The sequence below is a fragment of the Tursiops truncatus genome, chromosome 2 (genome assembly GCF_011762595.2).
Source record: "Tursiops truncatus isolate mTurTru1 chromosome 2, mTurTru1.mat.Y, whole genome shotgun sequence".
Classification (NCBI taxonomy): domain Eukaryota; kingdom Metazoa; phylum Chordata; class Mammalia; order Artiodactyla; family Delphinidae; genus Tursiops; species Tursiops truncatus.
The window spans coordinates 125,918,382-125,941,503 of NC_047035.1; the positions used below are offsets into that span (position 1 = coordinate 125,918,382).

General features: G+C 36.6%; 1 protein-coding gene across 13 annotated transcripts in view; it reads right to left on the reverse strand.

The window, feature by feature from the left end:
* MEF2A (myocyte enhancer factor 2A) overlaps nucleotides 1-23,122 on the reverse strand; it is a 178,455-nt gene that overhangs the window by 118,572 nt on the left and 36,761 nt on the right. For 2 of the 13 annotated variants that reach the window (XR_012330249.1, XR_012330248.1), the window contains exon 1: nucleotides 1-23,107. This exon is cut by the window's left edge and continues 12,303 nt beyond it. The exons of the other annotated variants lie outside the window; for them this stretch is intronic. The gene's annotated coding sequence lies outside the window, so the exon portion shown is untranslated. Of the gene's footprint in view, nucleotides 23,108-23,122 lie in introns of those variants that run through there. 13 annotated transcript variants of the gene reach the window in all.

The window sequence follows — 23,122 nt, forward strand, 5'->3', positions numbered from 1 at the left end:
CACTTTGTTATAAAGCAGAAAGTAACACACCATTGTAAAGCAATTATACTCCAATAAAGATGTTAAAAAAAAACAAAAAAGAGCTATAGGGGTTCATGGGTCGGTTGTGCATACACATACATCCACTCTTTTTGTATATTCTTTTCCCATATAGGCCATTACATATATAAAATATATATCTACTTTATATATAAAATAAATAATTAATAAGAACCTGTTGTATAGCACAGGGAACACTACCCAATACTCTGTGATGACCTATATGAGAAAAGAATCTAAAAAAAAAAAACGGAGTGGATGTGTGTATATGTGTAACTGATTCACTTTGCTGTACATCTGAAACTAACACAATATTGTATATCAAATATATGCCAATAAAATTTTTTTAAATGATCAAAAAAAAAAATATATACATATATATAGATCCCCTCTCCCCCCTACGCCCGCCTGACCCACTATAATGTGATCTTCAGGAGGGCAGAGGCCATGTCTGATTTTAGTCATCACTGTATTCCCAGAACAGAGTCTGACACACCCTAGGGACCTGGCACCTATTTATTAAATATTAATTAAATAAGCTACTTGATGAATCAGGTGTTGAGCTGAAAAACAAAAAAAGAAGAAATCAGCTGACACTGCAGAAATACAAAGGATCATGAGAGATTACTACAAGCAACTATATGCCAATAAAAAAGAATTCAGCTGACATTTTAATGTTTCCTTAAAGGCTAAGTGGGCTAGTATGACAGTTTAAAATCTCTGGAAACCCCAAACAAAGGGGTGTTAGTATTCTTTTCTATCTGCCCACAAGAAAGATTGGGGGACAGTATAAAACATGTGAGAGAGGCCCCCCTGGTGACACCCAAATACAAATTCCTGTCTACTTACCAGATATCATAGTTGTCTACTAGATACATGACTCTGGACTAAAGTCAAGTAAATTTCTCTTACCCTTCGTTTTCAAATTTGTAAAATGGGAATAATATATTTCACATAGGGTTTTGTGAGGATTCATCGAGATAAAGTACCTGTTTAGCACTTGGCAAATATCAGGTGCTTAAAAATTTATAGTCATTATTCAATATTCCAACTCCAAGTACCCATTTGTTGATCATAAAATTAATGAGGGCAGCTTAGGCTTGGCTGCCACCTAGGGAACATCTAAACAGCGAAGCCCCAAAACAGAAGTACATAAACAAACAAAAGATCAATTTTAAATTCTGCTAACTTACTATTTAGAGAAATACGTCAGATATTGTAAACCTATAAAAAAACTTACAATGAGAGGAAAAGGTAGTTATCTGGAAGAAAATGGTGATTCTCTTTTATGAAAGGAAGAATTATCTTTTAATTTACCTGGATTGAAAGTTCATGATTTACATACACTGTATTTTCATCATGAGCATTTACTCTCTTTAACACATTTTAATTTTATACCACAGACATCACAATGAGTGAACTGGATTTACTGACAGGATTCTTTATTGTCTGAGGGGCTTCTGACTACAGAGAAACACTTGTTATTCTCTATGATTTTTTTAATGTTCATTTTCCTTAATTATATATGTAATTGAAAAATAAACATCATTAGGTATTTAGAAGAAAATTCATATTCTTTTAGTTTCAATGATGAAAATAAAAGATGAAAGCAAAAATAAACTAGGATATTTAGAAGCAATCCAGAGCATTTTTTTCTCCTCATGGGCATAAACACAGTCTAGGTCAACCACACACTGCCTAGGGACTATACTAGTAGGGAAGGACAACTAAATCAAGAAATTCAGAACGAAACAGTAGAACATGAAAACTGCACAGAAAAGACAGAAGAGGGATCTAGGTTAACCAATCCTGGAACCACCCTAACTCTGAACTTCTTGTTATATGAGATGATAAAATCCTTACTGTTTTGATTAGCCTCTCTGTTACTTGGAACAGAAAGCATCCTACCTGATGCATAAATGCTGACAGTTTAAGAGCTGATTATAATCTCTCCCAAAAAGACAAGTAAATTATAGATCATTTAAAAATATTTCAGTTAGGTTATTTTCACATCAAATCATAAATATTCTTTCGATCCATCGCTTCATTTTGTAATTTTTATTCTAGACATAAAAAAGATGTGCAAATGCTCATAAGGCCAAAACCTTCTAAGTCAAAATACCAGATAATACAGAAAGCTAAAAATAGAAAACAAAAATACCTTGTAAGTAAATATAGACCATACAATAAAACACATATATAGCTTAAAAAAATGAAAGATTTTCCTATGCAGTCTAAAGAAAGCTCACTGTTTCTAGTATCTACAAGCACCCAGTATAGCAGTCTTTACAAGAAATGATGTGAGTTGAGCACACAATTAAAGACTGCTAAACAACAATAGTATTGGGTGACAGAAGGCAGCATTCAAAGATGAGCAATCAGGGACTTCCCTGGTGGCGCAGTGGTTAAGAATCCGCCTGACAATGCAGGGGACACAGGTTCGAGCCCTGGTCCGGGAGGATCCCACATGCCACGGAGCAACTAAGCCCGTGCACCACAACTACTGAGCCTGCGCTCTAGAGCCCACGAGCCACAACTACTGAGGTCCAGGCACCTAGAGCCGTGCTCTGCAACAAGAGAAGCCACCACAATGAGAAGGCCGCACACTGCAAGGAAGAGTAGCTTCCACTGGCCGCAACTAGAGAAAGCCTGTGTGCAGCAATGAAGACCCAATGCAACCAAAAATAAATTAAAAAAATAAATTTATTAAAAAACAAGCTGAGCAACCAACTCTTATAATATACATAGATCATAATCATATGCAAATTTAAAGGCAGATTAATAAATGACTGTAACAAAGATAGAGATAGTGGAACAGTAAGCTTGTTGATTTAGCTACTCATTGCTTTCTAAAATTCCAAAGTACCTTAAAAAACTGCTTCAAAATTCTCTCACATCCAGCCAACCAATCAAAATCCAGTATCTGTTTCAGAACGGTTCTGCCAGCATAGTGAGATAGGTTTGTTCTTCACTGTAATAAGAAACCCCATGGCTACAGCTCTCATTAGAGTATCCATGAACCAAAGGAAACATGAATATAGCATTATTTTACTGGCATTCAGTACCCAAAAGACATTCTACATCATCAACTGACAGCATAAAAGGGAGGCAGCTGACAGGTGATTTGTTTTTTTTTTTTTTTTTAGAATGTGCCTCAGACTAAGCTTTTCTGAAAAGGGCTTACTGAAAAAGAATATTTATTCCAAACCGAGATCCTGAAGAAGCAGTGAAACAGTTAATACTTATTTTAATTGCCTTTCACTGATTTTTAGTAGGCAGTAACAAGTACTGGTAAAATAAAAGTCTTGAACTCTGGTGTTAAGAGAAGCCACTATTTAAGATGCATTTATACTGTGTCACCTCATTACCTCAATGTTCATTTGTCCTCTCAAAACTAAGGGAAAAACAAAAAGAATGAAATTAAATGACTGAATTAAGATCAAGATGTAGGCCTTTACAAGTGCTAACAATTATCTACTGACAATGAAAAGCTAGTCAAGATATCAGTATTGTAATTTTGTCTGATTTCTTCAGAGGTATTATAAAATGGACATGAATTTGCTAGATAGTATTTTCCCATTCTATCTCTTCTAAAATAATTTTAATGAAGTAAAAGGCTTTACTTCACTTTCAAGTAAAAGTTATTATTTTTAAGTATTTTAATTATCTCAGCTGTTTATCCTCTAAGTTCAACACATAATTTTAAACATTGAAGATCTATAATTTATTTGTAAGAACAAGACTGTAGTTTGATACATAACCATTAAATTCAATCATGTTCCCCAAGGGAAAAATTCTCATTTTTAAGTCAACACAGTCCTTATTTTTAAATAGTAAAATAGCAAATATACTAGCCTTGGAGTCAAAAGAGCCAATTTTAAACCCTGGCCCTGCCATTAACTAATGATCTTGAGCAAGTCACTTAATCTCTCTGGGCCACAGTTTGTTCATTTTTAAAATGGAACAGATACCAAATACTTCACAGAGCATGTGAATGTTAACGTAAATGAGGAAGTATATTAAAGCATCTATAGCACAATCAATGTATAGTATACACAGGTCTTCCATAAAAGTTCAATAAATGCTTTCTCATTCAGTCATTCTCAGTTTTGTTTATTCGTTTGGTTCAAAAATCACAGAGTAGCTTATGGTAGTGGTTAAGAGGACAGGTTCTGCAGTGAGCCCGCCTGGATTCAAACCTCAGCTCCACCACTTACTACATGTGTAACCTCGAGGAAGTTATTCAACTTCTCTAAGCTTCAACAGCCACATCTTTAAAATATTATAATAATAATAATGCTCATACACGTGTAAGAATTAAGAGATAACATATATAAAGTACCTACCTTAGTATGCAGCACAAACAAGTTTACAAATGTTAAGAAAATCATAACAAATGCATTCAAACTGTTGTGAAATATGCATAAAAGACAAATACCAGGAACTAAGGTTATCAACCTACTACAAAGGCCTCAGCCACCACCTGAACACCAGAACCACATGGCTGTCCTAAGGGCCCTCTATTCCCAACCACATTCTCAACTACTCAACCTGGATGTCCTACAGGTATCTTGAAATCCAACGTTTTTTAAAACCAAACACATCAAGTCTATTTCTTTTCTGTATACACATCATTCCTGCTGTGCTCCAATCCAATGGTTACACTGCTACCTGTTATGTTTTTTAAACATCTTATCTAGCCAAATCATTCCCACTTATAAAATCTCCACTGACTCCACACTGCCTACAAGATTAAAGCCATCTGGTTCCAACTCATGTCTCCAGTCACAGCACAGTACTCCATTTCCAGGAACAGTGACTAACCACTCTAGCCTAGACCGTGCAATAGCCCACTACCTGGTCTCAGCAGGCATTCTTATTTCTCTCCAATCCAACTTCCCCATTTTCATTAGATCGATTTTAAAATGCAGTAATGTCACTTGCCACTGTTCTTAAAGTCTAAGCCTGTAACATGGCCTAGAAAGCCCTACCTAATCTTCGCCCTGTCTCTACCCACCACCCTCTTCCCCTCCCACTCTTTCTCTTGCCCAGTAAACTTCTGAGCACAGGCCTTTCCATGCTTAGAAAGCTAACTCCTTTCCGCTACAGGGCCTTTATACATACTACCAGCTTGCTATCTCTTGCTAGGTCTCATCCCAAACAACTCCTCTTACTAAGAGTCCTACACATCCTTTATGTCTCAGTATTACCATTATTTCCTCCAAGAAATGTTCCAAACGATGTTGGAACACACTTTCAAAGCACACTGTACTTCTCTTTTTTTTTTTATTAGTTCTAAAAGTACAACATGAAAACGAAACAGCTCTTTACTAAGCGCAAAAAGATGAAACGAACATGTAAATGACTTCCAACGCTAAGCAATTTTTGAAAATTAAATAGTAACAGGGACTGCTCAGTTATCCTATTCAAAGTCCCATTCCCACAGAATTCTGGGAACATAGAGCTTGAATCATTTATTTAAACAACATTCACTTGTATTTTTGGTTTTAAAAACAAAATTTTTTTAACATCTTTATTGGAGTATAATTTCTTTACAATGGTGTGTTACTTTCTGCTTTATAACAAAGTCAATCACTTATACATATACATATGATCCCATATCTCTTCCCTCTTGCGTCTCCTTCCCTCCCACCCTCCCCATCCCACCCCTCTAGGTGGTCACAAGGCACCTAGCTGATCTCCCTGTGCTATGCAGCTACTTCCCACTAGCTATCTATTTTACACTTGGTAGTGTATATATGTCCATGCCACTCTCTCACTTTGTCACATCTTACCCTTCCCACTCCCCATATCCTCAAGCCCATTCTCTAGTAGGACTGTGTCTTTATTGCCGTCTTACACCTAGGTTCTTCATGACTTTTTTTTTTGTCTTAGATTCCATATATATGTGTTAGCATATGGTATTTGTTTTTCTCTTTCTGACTTACTTCACTCTGTATGACAGACTCTAGGTCCATCCACCTCACTACAAATAACGCAATTTCATTTCTTTTTATGGCTGAGTAATATTCCATTGTATATATGTGACACATCTTCTTTATCCATTCATCTGTTGATGGACACTTAGGTTGCTTCCATGTCCCGGCTGTTGTAAATACAGCTGCAATGAACATTTTGGTACATGACTCTTTTTGAATTACGGGTTTCTCAAGGTATATGCCCAGTAGTGGGACTACTGGGTTGTATGGCACTTGTATTTGTAGATTTTTAAGGAACCTCCATACTGTTCTCTATACTGGCTGTATCAATTTACATTCCCACCAACAGTGCAAGACTGGTCCCTTTTCTCCACACCCTCTCCAGCATTTATTGTTTCTAGATTTTTTGATGATGGCCATTCTGACTGGTGTGAGATGATATCTGATTGTAGTTTTCATTTGCATTTCTCTAATGATTGTTGAGCATTCCTTCATGTGCTTGTTGGCAATCTGTATATGTTCTTCGGAGAAATTTCTATTTAGCTCTTCTGCCCATTTTTGGATTGGGTTTTTTTTTTTTGTTATTGAGCTGCATGAGATGCTTGTAAATTCTGGAGATTAATCCTTTGTCAGTTGCTTCATTTGCAAATATTTTCTCCCATTCTGAGGGCTGTCTTTTGGTCTTGTTTATGGTTTCCTTTGCTATGCAAAAGCTTTGTAGTTTCACTAGGTCCCATTTGTTTATTTTTGTTTTTATTTCCATTTCTCTAGGAGGTGGGTCAAAAAGGATCTTGCTGTGATATATGTCATAGAGTGTTCTGCCTATGCTTTCCTCTAAGAGTTTGATAGTGTCTGGCCTTACATTTAGGTCTTTAATCCATTTTGAGCTTACTTTTGTGTATGCTGTTAGGGAGTGTTCTAATCTCATACTTTTACATGTACCTGTCCAGTTTTCCCAGCACCACTTATTGAAGAGGCTGTCTTTTCTCCACTGTATACTCTTGCCTCCTTTATCAAAGCTAAAGTGACCATATGTGCGTGGGTTTAACTCTGGGCTTTCTATCCTGTTCCATTGATCTATATTTCTGCTTTTGTACCAGTACCATACTGTCTTGATTACTGTAGCTTTGTAGTATAGTCTGAAGTCAGGGAACCTGATTCCTCCAGCTCCGTTTTTCGTTCTCAAGACTGCTTTGGCTATTTGGGGTCTTTTGTGTTTCCATACAAATTGTGAAACTTTCTGTTCTACTTCTGTGAAAAATGCCAGTGGTAGTTTGATAGGATTGGACTGAATCTGTAAATTACTTTGGGTAGTAATTTTCACAATGTTGATTCTTCCAATCCAAGAACATGGTATATCTCTCCGTCTATTTGTATCATCTTTAATTTCTTTCATCGGTGTCTTATAATTTTCTGTATACAGGTCTTTTGTCTCCTTAGGTCAGTTTATTCCTAGATATTTTATTCTTTTTATTGAAATGGTAAATGGGAGTGTTTTCTTAGTTTCACTTTCAGCTTTTTCAACATTAGTATATAAGAATGGCAGAGATTTCTGTGCATTAATTTTGTATCCTGCTACTTTATCAAATTCATTGATTAGCTCTAGTAGTTTTCTGGTAGTATCTTTAGGATTCTCTATGTATAGTACCATGGCATCTGCAAACAGTGACAGCTTTACTTCTTTCCGATTTGGATTCCTTTTATTTCTTTTTCTTCTCTGACTGCTGTGGCTAAAACTTCCAAAACTATGTTGAATAACAGTAGTGAGAGTGGGCAACCTTGTCTTGTTCCTGATCTTAGTGATAATGGTTTCAGTTTTTCACCATTGAGGACGATATTGGCTGTGGGTTTGTCATATATGGCCTTTATTACGTTGAGGAAAGTTCCCTCTATGCCTACTTTCTGCAGGGTTTTTATCATAAATGCATGTTGAATTTGTCGAAAGCTTTCTCTGCATCTACTGAGATGATCATATGGTTTTCCTCCTTCAGTTTGTTAATATGGTGTATCACGTTGATTGATTTGCGTATATTGAAGAATCCTTGCATTCCTGGAATAAACCCCACTTGATCATACTGTACGATTCTTTTAATGTGCCATTGGATTCTGTTTGCTAGTATTTTGTTGAGGATTTTTGCACCTATGTTCTTCAGTGATACTGGCCTGGGGTTTTCTTTCTTTGTGACATCTTTGTCTGGTTTTGGTATCAGAGTGATGGTGGCCTTGTAGAATAAGTTTGGGAGTGTTCCTCCCTCTGCTATATTTTTGAAGAGTTTGAGAAAGATAGGTGTTAGCTCTTCTCTAAATGTTTGATAGAATTCGTCTGTGAAGCCATCTGGTCCTGGGTTTTTGTGTGTTGGGAAGTTTTTTTTTTTTTTGCGGTACCCAGTCCTCTCACTGTTGTGGCCTCACCCGTTGCGGAGCACAGACTCTAGACGCGCAGGCTCAGGGGCCATGGCTCATGGGCCCAGCCGCTCCGCGGCATGTGGGATCTTCCCAGACCGGGGCACGAACCCGTGTCCCCTGCATCGACAGGCGGACTCTCAACCACTGCGCCACCAGGGAAGCCCCTGTTGGAAGACTTTTAATCACAGTTTCAATTTCAGTGCTTGTGATTGGTCTGTTCATATTTTCTATTTCTTCCTGGTTCAGTCTCGGCACGTTGTGCGTTTCTAAGAATTTGTCCATTTCTTCCAGGTTGTCTATTTTACTGGCATGGAGTTGCTTGTAGTATTCTCTCATGATCCTTTTATTTCTGCAGTGTCAGTTGTTACTTCGACTTTTCCATTTCTAATTCTATTGATTTCAGTCTTCTCCCTTTTTTTCTTGATGAGTCTGCCTAATGGCTTATCAATTTTGTTTATCTTTTCAAAGAACCAGCTTTTAGTTTTACTGATCTTTGCTAACGTTTCCTTCATTTCTTTTTCATTTATTTCTGATATGATCTTTATGATTTCTTTCCTTCTGCTAACTTTGGGGTTTTTTTGTTCCCTTTTCTCTAATTGCTTTAGATGTAAGGTTTGGTGGTTTATTTGAGATATTTCCTGTTTCTTAAGGTAGGATTGTATTGCTATAGACTTCCCTCTTAGAACTGCCCTTGCTGCATCCCATGGGTTTTGGGTCGTCGTGTCTCCATTGTCATTTGTTTCTAGGTATTTTTTTATTTCCTCTTTGATTTCTTCAGTGATCACTTCGTTATTAAGTAGTGTATTGTTTAGCCTCCATGTGTTTGTATTTTTTACAGATCTTTTCCTGTAATTGATATCTAGTCTCATAGTGTTGTGGTCGGAAAAGATACTTGATACGATTTCAATTTTCTTAAATTTACCAAGGCTAGATTTGTGACCCAAGATATGATCTCTCCTGCAGAACGTTCTATGAGCACTTGAGAAAAATGTGTATTCTGTTTTTGGATAGAATGTCCTATAAATATCAATTAAGTCCATCTTGTTTAATGTATCATTTAAAGCTTGTGTTTCCTTATTTATTTTCATTTTGGATGATCTGTCCATTGGTGAAAGTGGGGTGTTAAAGTACCCTACTATGATTGTGTTACTGTTGATTTCCCCTTTTATGGCTGTTAGTATTTGCCTTATGCATTGAGGTGCTCCTATGTTGGGTGCATAAATATTTAAAACTGTTATATCTTCTTCTTGGATCAATCCCTTGATCATCATGTAGTGTCTTTCTTTGTCTCTTGTAACAGATTTTATTTTAAAGTCTATTATGTCTGATATGAGAATTGCTACTCTAGCTTTCGTTTGGTTTCCATTTGCATGGATTATCTTTTCCCATCCCCTCACTTTCAGTCTGTATGTGTCCCTAGGTCTGAAGTGGGTCTCTTGTGGACAGCATATATATGGGTCTTGTTTTTTTATCCATTCAGCCAGTCTGTGTCTTTTGGTGGGAACATTTAATCCATTTACATTTAAGGTAATTATCGATATGTATGTTCTTATTACCATTTTCTTAATTGTTTTGGGTTTGTTAGTGTAGGTCTTTTCCTTCTCTTGTATTTCTTGCCTAGAGAAGTTCCTTTAGCATTTCTTGTAAAGCAGGCTTGGTTGTGCTGAACTCTCTCAGCTTTTGTTTGTCTGTAAAGGTTTTAATTTCTCCATCAAATCTGAATGAGATCCTTGCTGGGTAGAGTAATCTTGGTTGCAGGTTTTTCTCCTTCATCACTTTAAGAATGTCCTGCCACTCCCTTCTGGCTTGCAGAGTTTCTGCTGAAAGATCAGCTGTTAACCTTATGGGGATTCCCTTGTGTGTTATTTGTTGTATTTCCCTTGCTGCTTTTTTTCTTTTTTTTTTGCGGTACGCGGGCTTCTCACTGTTGTGGCCTCTCCTGTCGTGGAGCACAGGCTCCAGATGCGCAGGCTCAGCGGCCATGGCTCACGGGCCCAGCCACTCCGCGGCATGTGGGATCTTCCCGGACCGGGGCACAAACCCGTATCCCCTGCATCGGCAGGCGGACTCTCAACCACTGCACCACCAGGGAATCCCTCCCTTGCTGCTTTTAGTATGTTTGCTTTGTATTTAATTTTTGATAGTTTGATTAATATGTGCCTAGGTGTGTTTCTCCTCGGATTTATCCTGTATGGGACTCTCTGTGCTTCCTGGACTTGATTAACTATTTCCTTTCCCATATAAGGGAAGTTTTCAACTATAATCTCTTCAAATATTTTCTCAGTCCCTTTCTTTTTCTCTTCTTCTTCTGGGACCCCTATAATTCGAATCTTGGTGCATTTAATGTTGTCCCAGAGGTCTCTGAGATTGTCCTCAGTTCTTTTCATTCTTTTTTCTTTACTCTGCTCTGCAGTAGTTATTTCCACTATTTTATCTTCCACGTCACTTACCTGTTCTTCTGCCTCAGTTATTCTACTTATCCCTTCTAGAGTATTTTTAATATTATTTATTGTGTTGTTCATCGTTGCTTGTTTCATATTTAGTTCTTCTAGGTCCTTGTGAAATGTTTCTTGCATTTTCTGAATTCTATTTCCAAGATTTTGGATCATCTTTCCTATCATTATTCTGAATTCTTTTTCAGGTAGACTGCCTATTTCCTCTTCATTTGTTAGGTCTGGTGGGTTTTTACCTTGCTCCTTCATCTGCTGTGTGTTTTTCTGTCTTCTCATTTTGTGTATCTTACTGTGTTTGGTGTCTCCGTTTTGCAGGCTGCATGTTCATAGTTCCAATTGTTTTTGGTGTCTATCCCCAGTGGCTAAGGTTGTTTCAGTGGGTTGTGTAGGCTTCCTGGTGGATCGGACTAGTGCCTGTGTTCTGGTGGATGAGGCTATATCTTGTCTTTCTGGTGGGCCGGTCTACGTCTGGTGGTGTGTTTTGGGGTGTCTGTGGCCTTATGATTTTAGGCAGCCTCTCTGCTAATGGATGGGGCTGTGTTCCTGTCTTGCTAGTTGCGTGGCACAGGGTGTCCAGCCCTGTATCTTGCTGGACGTTGAGTGAAGCTGGGTCTTGGCATTGAGATGGAGATCTCTGGGAGATTTTTGCCGTTTGATATTACGTGGAGCTGGGAGGTCTCTTGTGGACCAATGTCCTGAAGTTGGCTCTCCCACCTCAGTGGCACACCCATGATGCCTGGCTGGAGCACCAAGAGCCTGTCCTCCACACGGCTCAGAATAAAAGGGAGAGAAAAGAAAGGAAGGAAGAAGAAAGAAAGAAAGAAAAGAAAGAAAGAAAGAGGATCAACTAAAATAAAGTATGATAAAATAAGTTATGAAAATAAAAAATAATTATTAAGAAAAGAATTTTTAAAGGTAAAAAAAAAAACAGACGGACTGAACCCTAGGACAAATGGTGAAAGCAAAGCTATACAGACAAAATCTCACACAGAAGCATACACATACACACTCACAAAAAGAGGAAAAAGGGGAAGAAATAATATATCTTGCTCCCAAAATCCACCTCCTCAATTTGGGATGATTCGTTGTCTATTCAGGTATTCCACAGATGCAGGGTACCTCAAGTTGATTGTGGAGCTTTAATCCACTGCTCTGAGGCTGCTGGGAGAAATTTCCCTTTGTCTTCTTTGTTCCCACAGCTCCTGTGGCTCAGCTTTGGATGTGGACCCGCCTCTGCGTGTAGGTCATCTGAGGGCGTCTGTTCTTTGCTCAGACAGGACAGGGTTAAAGAAGCAGCTGATTCTGGGGCTCTGGCTCACTCAGCCCGGCTGGAGGGAGGGTTATGGATGCAGGGCGAGCCAGCGGCATCAGAGGCCAGCAGGACATTGCACCAGCCTAAGGCGCGCCATGCGTTCTCCTGGGGAAGTTGTCCCTGGATCACGGGACCCTGGCAGTGGTGGGCTGCACAGGCTCCTGGGAGGGGAGGTGTGGATAGGGAAGGGAAGTGTGGATAGTGACCTGTGCTCGTACACAGTCTTGTTGGTGGCGGCAGCAGCAGCCTTAGAAACTCGTGCCCCTCTCTGGGGTCTGCCATGATAGCTGCGGCTTCCGCCTGTCTCTGGAGCTGCTTTAAGCAGTGCTCTTCGAGCACCAGGAAACAAAGAGGCAAGGAAAAGTCTCTTATCTCTTCGGCAGGTCCATACTTTTTACCGGACTCCCTCCTGGCTAGCCATGGTGCACTTCACGCTGTTTTCACACTGCCAACCCCAGTCCTCTCCCTGCATCTACCGAAGCCTGAGCCTCAGCTCCCAGCCCCCGCCTGTCCCGGCGGGCGAGCAGACAAGCCTCTTGGGCTGGTGAGTGCCGGTCGGCACCGATCCTCTGTGCGGGAATCTCTCTGCTTTTCCCTCTGCATCCCTGTTGCTGCGCTCTCCTCTGTGGCTCTCTGTACTTCTGTTTTATGGCATTTACCACAAATAAATTACTTGTACAAATGAATGTTTAATTTCTTTTTCCCCCTGCCAGACTGTAAGCTCAGGGAGGGAGAGGATTAAGTCTGCTGCATTTGCCCTTAAAACCTCGGAAGCTACCGAAGTGCCTAGCCCAAAAACAGATGGTTAACAAACAATTGCTAAGTTAACAAATGGAAGCAATAAATCAAAGTGTAAGAAAGATTTCAGGCCCCAGGCTGTGAAAACTCTCTAAAAGCCAACCTTTTGAAGGCAGTCAGCTGTTCTTCACTGAACTACTTACAGGTCACTAACATTTATCCAATGTCTACATGTACCAACAGCTGTGTCAGAAATTAATGTACAGTACCTCATTTAGTAGTCACAATCATCCTGTGAGGCAGTTAGCATTTGCTCCATTTCTAGGGTGAAGCAACTGAGGCCAAAACGGTTAGCTCTCATCCAAAGTCAGCACAAGGAGGCAGAGTTAAAATTTTGGCTCTAATGCCATGTGTAGTATAACAGTATAGCATCACCGGTAGGACAATTTAAGCAGTGGCTGAAGAAAGGCTATCAATTAAAAATGTCATGGGGACATTTTTGTACATATATGATCCATCACTAAATAAGCTAAACTGCAAAATCTTCAAGGAGCAACGCAACTCCAATTTCATGAGTCTAGCATTAAGATAATGTCTTCTAAACTATGTGTGGCTATACAAGAGAAACCACAACATTACACTATGTCCTCCCCCAATTCCACCATCAGAGGGCAATTTATCTGGTGCTAAAATGGGCTGTCAAAAAACAAAGGCTGTGGGCAGTTATCAGCTAAATGAAAGACCTCCTACAAGGTCTCCATCTTCCAATCCCTCCTATTCCACACAGTGATGAAAATACCCTTCCCTGTCTGCCAAGGATATAAGTTTCAAGCATTTGCAAAGGAACTTGAGCCTCTACCTACTTCCCACTACTGCTCCTGCTTCAATGTAACCTAAATAAATAAATAAATAAGATTCCTCCCAATCTCTGTTCTTGGAGGAGTAGAGGAATCACAATTTCTGGATTACCAACAGGGCTAGCCCTGGGTGGGAAAAAGGTAGGTGGGTATTGTTTAGACTAAGGTTCTCTCAGGTCCTACAGCTGTTTACTATTTATCCACCAAACAGTAATAACTATATATTTCAATAAATGAATCAATAAAACTCTGATTTAATGCAGTGGCTCTCAAATTAAATGGATACTAAATTCAACTGAGCAGCTATAACATATATTTTGCATGCATGAACTTACCCTGGCCCCACAATAAAACTATCAAATCATAATTGAGACTGATGTCCAAGCAAGAGTAATTTTTCAAAGCTCCACATATTATTATGATGCACATCCCTAGCTCAGAGCAACTGTTTTATTATGTTACAGCACTAAACTTCTTATTCATTCAAACACTGGTTGGTTATGTGTGACAGTTAAGTGACAAAATCATATAAATGAATAAATATCTAATTGTATTATAGCTACACATTGCACTTCATACACACATTTACATTCATTTCCATAGAGAAATACCTTCTCTATTTCCTTGAATAACATGGCTGTCTTAGTCTTTTTCTTTTTCCACATTCGATAATGAAGGACAAGAAAAATTTTATATCTCTGTCTTCTATGTGAGAAAGAAAATAGCTTAAACACACCAAGAAGCAGGGAGAACATACACTCTGGTGTACCTGGGACAGCCAGCTTTATGTTTATTGTATGGGTATAATTATTAAGCGAGACTCCTCACTCTCAAGGATATCCTGGTTTGATGATAACTTATATCAGAAGTAGGCCACTGTTTTCATTTCTAGGTGATTTTTAATTGTTATAATTGATGTGTGCCATTAAGATCACCTTTTTAGAAGTGTACAATTCAGAGTTCATTGTTGGGTTTTTTTTTGCAACCATCCCTAATATAATTCCAGAACATTTTTATCATCCTAAAAAGAAGCCCAATGCCCATTAGCTATCAATCCCCATTCCTTCCTCTCCCCAACTCCTGAAAATTACTTATCTACTTTCTGACTCTACAGATTTGCCTATTTGAGGCATCTCATAAAATGAAATCAGACAATATGCAGCCCTTTGTGTCTGGCTTCTTTAACTTAGCATAATGTTTTCAAGGCTCATCTATGTTAAGTATTATCAGTACCTCATTCCTTTTTTGGCTGAATAATGTTGTATTTTATGGATATACCACATTTTATTTATTCATTCAATAGTTGATGGATATTTGGTTGCTTCCATTAGTTAACTATTAACTGCTATGAACAGTGGTATGCAGATTTTTGTGTGGATATGTTTTCAATTCTCTTGGGTATATGCCTACGAGGAGAATTGCTGGGTCACGTGGTAACTTTATGTTTAACTTTTTGAGGAACCACCAGGCTGTGCTCCAAGGGGTCTGAACCATTTTGCCATCCTACCAGTAATGTACAACGGTTCCAATTTCAGACACCCTCATCAACACTTGTTATTGTCTTTTTTATTACAACTACCCTAGTAGATGTGAAGTGGTATCTCAATGTAGTTTTCATTTGCATTTCTCTAATGACTAATGATATAAAGCATCTTTTCATGAGCCTATTGGCCATTTGTATATCTTCTTTGGAGAAACGTATATTTCAAATCCTTTCGTAAATTGGGTTATTTGGCTTGTCATTGTTACCTTGTAAGAGTTCTTTATATACTCTGGATACTAGACCCTTATCAGAAATATGATTTGCAAATATATTCTCCCATTCAGCAGGCTGTTTTTTCACTATCTTGACAGTGTCCCCAGAAGGATAAAGTTTTTAATTTTGACGAAGTTCAGTATGTCTTATTTCTTCTTTGGTTGCTTGCGTTTTTGGTGTCATATCTAAGAAACCACTGCCTCATTCAAGGTCTTGAAAACTTAAGTTTACATGGTTTTAGCTCTTACATTTAAGTCTTTGATCCACTTTGAGCCAATTTTTGTATATGGTGTAAAGCTAGGAAACAACTTTGTTCATTTACATGTGTATATCTAGGTGTCCCACTAAAACTAAAATCTGTAACAAAAAAATCTCCAAATACTTGGGAAATAAACCATACAAGTCAGAATAATTCATGAATGAAGGGAAATTAGAAAACGTTTTTAACTGGTCAAAAATGAAGTAGAACATAGCAAAATATGCGGGATGCAGCTAAAGCAGTGCTTAGAAGGAAATGTACAACTTCACAGGCTTACATTAGAAAGTAAAAATGTCTCAAATTAACAATCATAGCTGCCAATCTAAGAAACTAGAAAAATAAGAGCAAAATAAACCCAAAGCAAAGAAAGAAAGAAGATATAAGAGTAGAAGTAAATGAAATTGAAAAGGGAAAAAAATAGAGAAAATCAATGAAATGAAAAACGTTTTCTCTGAAAAGGCCAATAAATTGATAAATCTCTTATAAGACTGACAAACTAAGGGAGAAGATACAATATCAGAAATGAAGGAGAAAATATCACTACAGACCCCTAAGACATTAAAGGGAAAATAAGGGACTACTAGAAACAATGCTTCACACATAAATTCTACACCTTTGGAGCAAATTGATTCATTCTTCAAAAACAAAAACTCAAAACAGATCGAAGAGATTATTTGAGTAACTCTGTATCTATTAAAGAAATTGATTTTGTAACTAAAAAAACTTATGAAATAAAAATCTCCAGACCCCCCTCCAAAAAAACCAATTCACCATAAATTGTATGGGTTATTTCTAGACTCTCAATTCTACTCCATTAATCTGTATGTATATCCCTACACTAGTAGCAAAATGTCTTGATTACCATAGCTTTGTAGTTAAGTTCTGAGATCAGGAAATGGGAATCCTCCAACTTTATTATTTTTAAAGACTGGTTTTTGGCTATTCAAGGTATCTTGAATTTTCACGTGAACTTTAAGATCAGCTTGTCAATTTCTGCAAAAACATCCAGCTAACATTTTGATATGGATTGCCCTGAATTTGTTTGGGGAGTACTGAAATCTTAATAGTAGTAAGTCTTCTAATTCATAAACACTGTATGTCTTCCATTTACTTAGGTTGCCTTTAGATTCTTTCAACAATGTTTTCTAGTTTTCAGAGTACAGGTATTGCACTTCTTTTGTTAAATTTATTCCTAAGTACTTTATTCTTTTGATGCTATTATAAATAGAACTGCTTTCTTAATTTCACTTATGGATATCACTGCTTTCACTCTATGATTCTTGACTTCAAAAATGTAGAATGACATTTTAAAAAGAGTAATCAGAAGTTTATTATATTTATTTTTTAAGTTTTTTTATCGAAGTATAGTTGATTTACAATATTGTATTAGTTTCAGGTGTACAGAAAAGTGGTTCAGTTATATATCTACACATACATATATATATATACACACATGATTTTCATATTATTTTCCATTATAGGTTATTTTAAGACACTGAATATCGTTCCCTGTACTATAAAGTAAATCCTTACTGTTTACCTATTTTATATACAGTAGCGTGCATCTGTTAATCCCAGACTCCTAATTTATCCCTCCCCACCCCTTTCCCCTTTGGTAACCATAAGTTTGTTTTCTATGTCTGTGAGTCTGTTTCTGTTTTGTAAATAAATTCATTTGCACTATTTTTTAGATTCCATATATAAATATTTGTCTTTCTCTGTCTGACATACCTCACTTAGTATGATATTCTCTAGGTCCATCCATGTTGCTGCAAATGGCAATACTTCATTCTTTTTTATGGGTGAGAAATATTCCATTTTGTGTGTGTGTGTGTATACACACACACACAGACACACACACCCATCTTCTTTATCCATTTGACACTTAGGTTGCTTCCATGTCTTGGCTATTGTGAATAGTGCTACTATGAACACTGGGGTGCATGTATCTTTTCGAATTACGAGTTTTTATCTTTTCCAGATATACACCCAGGAATGGGATTGCGAGATCCTATGGTAGCTCTATTTTTGGTTTTTTAAGGAACACCCATACTGTTCTCCATAGTGGCTGTACCAATTTACATTCCCATCAACAGTGTAGCAAGGTTCCCTTTTCTCTATACCCTCTCCAGCATTTATTATTTGTAGACTTTTTGATGATAGCCATTATAACCAGTGTGAGGTGATACCTTACTGTGGTTTTGATTTGCATTTCTCTAATAATTAGCAAAGTTGAGCATCTTTTCATGTGCCTGTTGGACATCTGTATATCTCCTTTGGTGAAATGTCTACTTAGGTCTTCTGCCTATTTTTGATTTGAGTTGGTTTTCTTTTTGGATACTGTATTTTATAAGCTGTTTGCATATTTTGGAAATTAAGCCCGTCGGTCACATCTCTTAAAAATATTTTCTCCCCTTCTGTAGGTTGTTTTTTTGTTTTGATGATGATTTCCTTTGCTGCACAAAAGCTTTTAAGTTTGATTAGGTCTCATTTGTTTATTTCTGTTATTATTTCTTTTACTTTGGGAGACTGATCTAAGAAAATATTGCTATGATTTATGTCAGAGAATGTTTTGCCTATGTTCTCTTCTAGGAGTCTTAATGGTGACATGTCTTATATTTACGTCTCTAACCCATTTTGAGTTTATTTTTGTGCATGGTGTAAGGGTGTGTTCTAACTTCATTGACTTACATGCGGCTGTCCAGCTTTCCCAAAACCACTGATTGAAGAGACTGTTTTTTCTCCATTGTATATTCTTGCCTTCTCTGTCAAAGATTGACTATAGGTGTGTGGGTTTATTTCTAGGCTCTCTATTCTGTTCCATTGATCTATATGTCTATTTTTGTGCCAATACTATGCTATTTTGATTACCATAGCTACGTAGTACTTTCTGAAGTCTGTGAGGGTTATGTCTCCAGCTTTGTTCTTTTGCCTCAGGATTGCTTTGGCAATTCTTTGTCTTTTATAGTTCCATACAAATTTGGGGATTATTTGTTCTAGTTCTGTGAAAAAAATGTCATGGGTATTTTTGATGGGGATTGTATTAAATCTGTAGATTACTTTGGGTAGTATGGCCATTTTAATAATATTCATTCTTCCAATCCAAGAACATGGGATATCTTTCCATCTCTGTGAATTGTCTTCAATTTTCTTTATCAATGTTTTACAGTTTTTAGCACATAGGTCTTTCACCTCCTTGGTTAGATATGTGCCTAGGTATTTTTGACGTGATTTTAAATGGGATTTTTTTTTAACTTTCTTTCTGATATTGCATTGTTAGTGTAAAGAAATGCAACAGATTTCTGTATATTAATCTTGTATCCTGTTACCTTGCTGATTTCATATATTAGTTTTTATGTGGAGTCTTTAGGGTTTGCTATGTAGAGTATCATGTTATCTGCATATAATGACAATTTTACCTCTTCCCTTCCAATTTGCATACCTTTTATTGCCTTTTCTTGTCTGATTGCTGTGGCTAGGACTTCCCATACTACGCTGAAAAGAAGTGGTGAGGGTGGGCATCCTTGTCTTGCTCCAGAATTTAGGAAGAAGGCTTTCAGCTTTTCACCATTGAGTATTATGTTGGCTGTGGGTTTGTCATAAACGGCTTTTATTATGTTGAGATATGTTCCCTCTATACTCACTTTGATGGGAGTTTTTATCGTGAATGGATGTTGAGTTTTATCAAATAATTTTTCTGCATCTATTGAGATAATCATGTGGTTTTTGTCTTTTGTTAATGTGGTGTATCACATTGATTGATTTGTGTATGCTGAACCATCCTTGTGACCCTGGGACGAATCCAACTTCATTGTGGTATATGATCTTTTTTATGTATTGTTGGATTCAAGTTGCTAATATCTTGTTGAGAATTTTTGCATCTACATTCACCAAAGACACTAGCCTGTAATTTTCTTTTTTGGTAGTTTCTTTGGTTTTGATATCAGGGTGATGGTGGCTTCATAGGATGACTCTGGGAGTGTTCCCTCATATTCAATCTTTTGGAAGAAAGATTGGTATAAGTCCTTCTTTGTATGTTTGGTAGAATTTCCCAATGAAGCCATCTGGTCCTGGACTTCTGCTTGCAGGGAGTTTTTTTAAATTACATATTATATTTCACTTCCAGTATTCACTCCATTCAAATGATCTATTTCTTCTTGATTCAGTTTTGGTAGGTTGTATGTTTCTAGAAAATTGTTCATTTCTTCCAGGTTGTCCAATTTGTTGGCATATAATTGTTCACAGTATTCTCTTACGGTTTTTTGTATTTCTGCAGTATTGGTTGTTATTTCTCTTCTTTCATTTCTTATTTTGTTTCTTTGGGTTCTCTCTCTTTTCTTGGTGACCCTAGCTAGATGCTTGTCAATTTTGTTTACCCTTTCAAAACACCAGCTCATGGTTTTATTGATCTTTTCTACTGCTTTTTGATCTCTATTTTATTTATTTCCCCTCTCATATTTCCTTCCTTCTACTGACTCTGGGTTTTGTTTCTTCTTTTTCTAATTCTTTTATGTGGTAGGTTGGGTTGTTTGAGATTTTTTCTTGTTTCTTGGGGAAGGTCTATATTACTATGAACTTCCCTCCTTGAACTACTTTTGCTGCATCCCATGGATTTTGTAATGTTCTGTTTTCATTGTCATTTGTCTCAAGGTATTTTCTGATTTCCTCTTTGATTTCACTGTTGACCCATTGGTTTTTTAGTAGCATGTTGTTAATTTTTTTTAATTGCAGTTAAACACGAATTGCCTTGGGTCCTCTAATTTTTATCTACTACAAGGGGAAAAAAATTGATCTAAATAAGCAAGAAACCCTAATAGCCATCCACTTTGCTAAAAGATCTTAAAAAATCAGAATCAAGCAATGCCAAATAATTTTAATCCCAATTTCAGTACTGGGCAATGCAACTACCTTATGCACACACATGTGTGCACACACATACACACAGTCACAAATGATGTCTTGCATTCCCTTATTAACTATATAAACAAAATAACCGCTATTCTCTTAGTCGCATGAACTTGAGGGAGACTATCTTACTGTAATTTTCAATGTGATTAGAGATTCTTTGCTCTTACAGATTTATCTTTCAGTTACTTTTAATACAAGAACATTTTTCTTCACTGTAAAATAGGATATTTTTATTACTGTTTACAAACAATTAAATCCAGGCAGAAATTCAAATTCTAAATTAATATAAGACTATCATTTAACTATTGTTTTATGGAAAATGACCAAAGCATTCCATTTCAGCCAGAATTACACATGCTATATCTAATTACACATTTTTAAAATACAATATGTTGTATGAACTTAATGATGGCTACTACTCAGTATTTAAAGATATGATTCAATAAGGAAAACAAACTTTACTTTGAACTTATAGCTATTACTTGAAAACAGTTTTTCTGTATTATATAACTTTCATAAAGGCAGAACATACCCTACAAACAATTACACTTAATTTTATAAAGCTCTGACTTATATTTGGTTATAAATTTTAGGTAAAATTCAAAAACATTAACATATGATCAATAAAAGTATGAAACATAGATATCACTGAGAAAATAATCCCATACTAACTACAAAAGGGACTGCCTAACAAATTCATGGGTATCATGATAGATATTCTGGCCTGAAAAACAATTTAAATGATATAAGTCTATCAAAAGAAAGGCAAGAAATCATTATGACTCAAGGCACTTTGAACAATGGTGGAGGTTGCACCTGCATATGGGCATAGGGCCAAGAGAAGGCAAGTGGGGACTGAATCCAGTTTGTTCTCCACTCTCTAAACCCTGAACCCTAACAGAGGGCAGCATCCACCTAAAATTGGGAGAAGAGCCTTTTTCTAAGTTTGCAAGGGCTAGCTGTGACTTGGCTGTAACACATCCAAACAACTAGTTCTTAGAAAAATTAGGACAACTGAAATACTAAATATTGGTACCCTTCCTAAAATCATTAACTCCAAAATATCACTTCTCACTGTGAGTTTATTTTGAATGTTTTAGGTAAAATCGTTAATATAGCAAAACATAAATAGGTTCAGGGGAGGGGAGAAATCATCTAAACTTCTAAAATAGTATCCTTCTAGTTCATTTGGATTTCTCTGATTAATAACTGGTTATATATTCAGATTAGAGACATTTTAAAGCTGAATGCTAAAAAATTAGAGGAGAGCTTAGGGGTATATTGTTAAGAACCTATTCCTAATAGAGAAATATACAACTTATTTTACACAACATATATAGTGTGAAAAATTATGTATTAAATAAATTTGACGGAAACTAGAAGTAATTTTTTTAAGGTCACTATCGCTCCTTTCATTTAATTGTACAGGGAGTTTGAAGATTTTTTTTTAATTGTGTTTCCTTAAAGACACACATTTTTAAATGATACAAATTATTAATCATGATAAATAATCCAAACTACTGACTAAAAAGACATTATAACTGAAATTTTTATTAGAATGACCAGCCTATAAAATGTGTATTTTATTTCTAGATATACCAATGAATTGCCATGTGACTTTTAGTGACTCACATCTTCACTACCTCAAATCAGTTGTACAAAGTGGAGCAAGAATATAGCTGAAACTCTTGCAGGAAATTATGAGGATATAACCACAGGGCACCTTGGGCTCCTTAGAGATAAGCACCATATTATTAAAATTATTATTAAAAAGGATATTTTGTAAACTGCCCTTATTAAGACTAAATCCCATCCATTCATGACCTTTCATTCCCAGATTAATTACACATACATAAGAGCAATGTCGTCTTCACATGGGACACACAGAAAAAATAAAGGACACATCAAGGCAAGGTGTGAAAATGAGAATGAGATTCTAGTCCTCCACCACCAACTCACTTTCAATATTAGCACTCTGTCATTTTTAAAATGTAGATTCTTATACCTATCCCAGATCATAATGATTTCTGGAAAAAAACCTTTGCCAATAATTGCATCCTGTAAAAAGATAAATTATTCTTACTAGAAACCATCTCCATTCTCTATATTATTACGAATACTAAATGCATTTAAATCTTTTAACCTTGTATCACCTGAATCAAACCTGTATATAAATGCTGTTCTAGGTCTAACTTTATCTTTATTTATAAAGATAAACATGATTTGGCATATACCATTATATTCAGAATCAGAAGATTTCTAAATGAATGTGAAAAGAAGTATAGCAATATGGGTAGGCATGCAATACAATTAGGAACTGGCATATTTGGTGTTAACATAAAATATACACAAGCATGAAATGTATACATTTTACGTGTTTTTATGTGCTTTGATTTTACTCTGCATAAGTGGAATCACAAATAATGAATTTTTTTGTTTCTAGCTTCTATTGAGA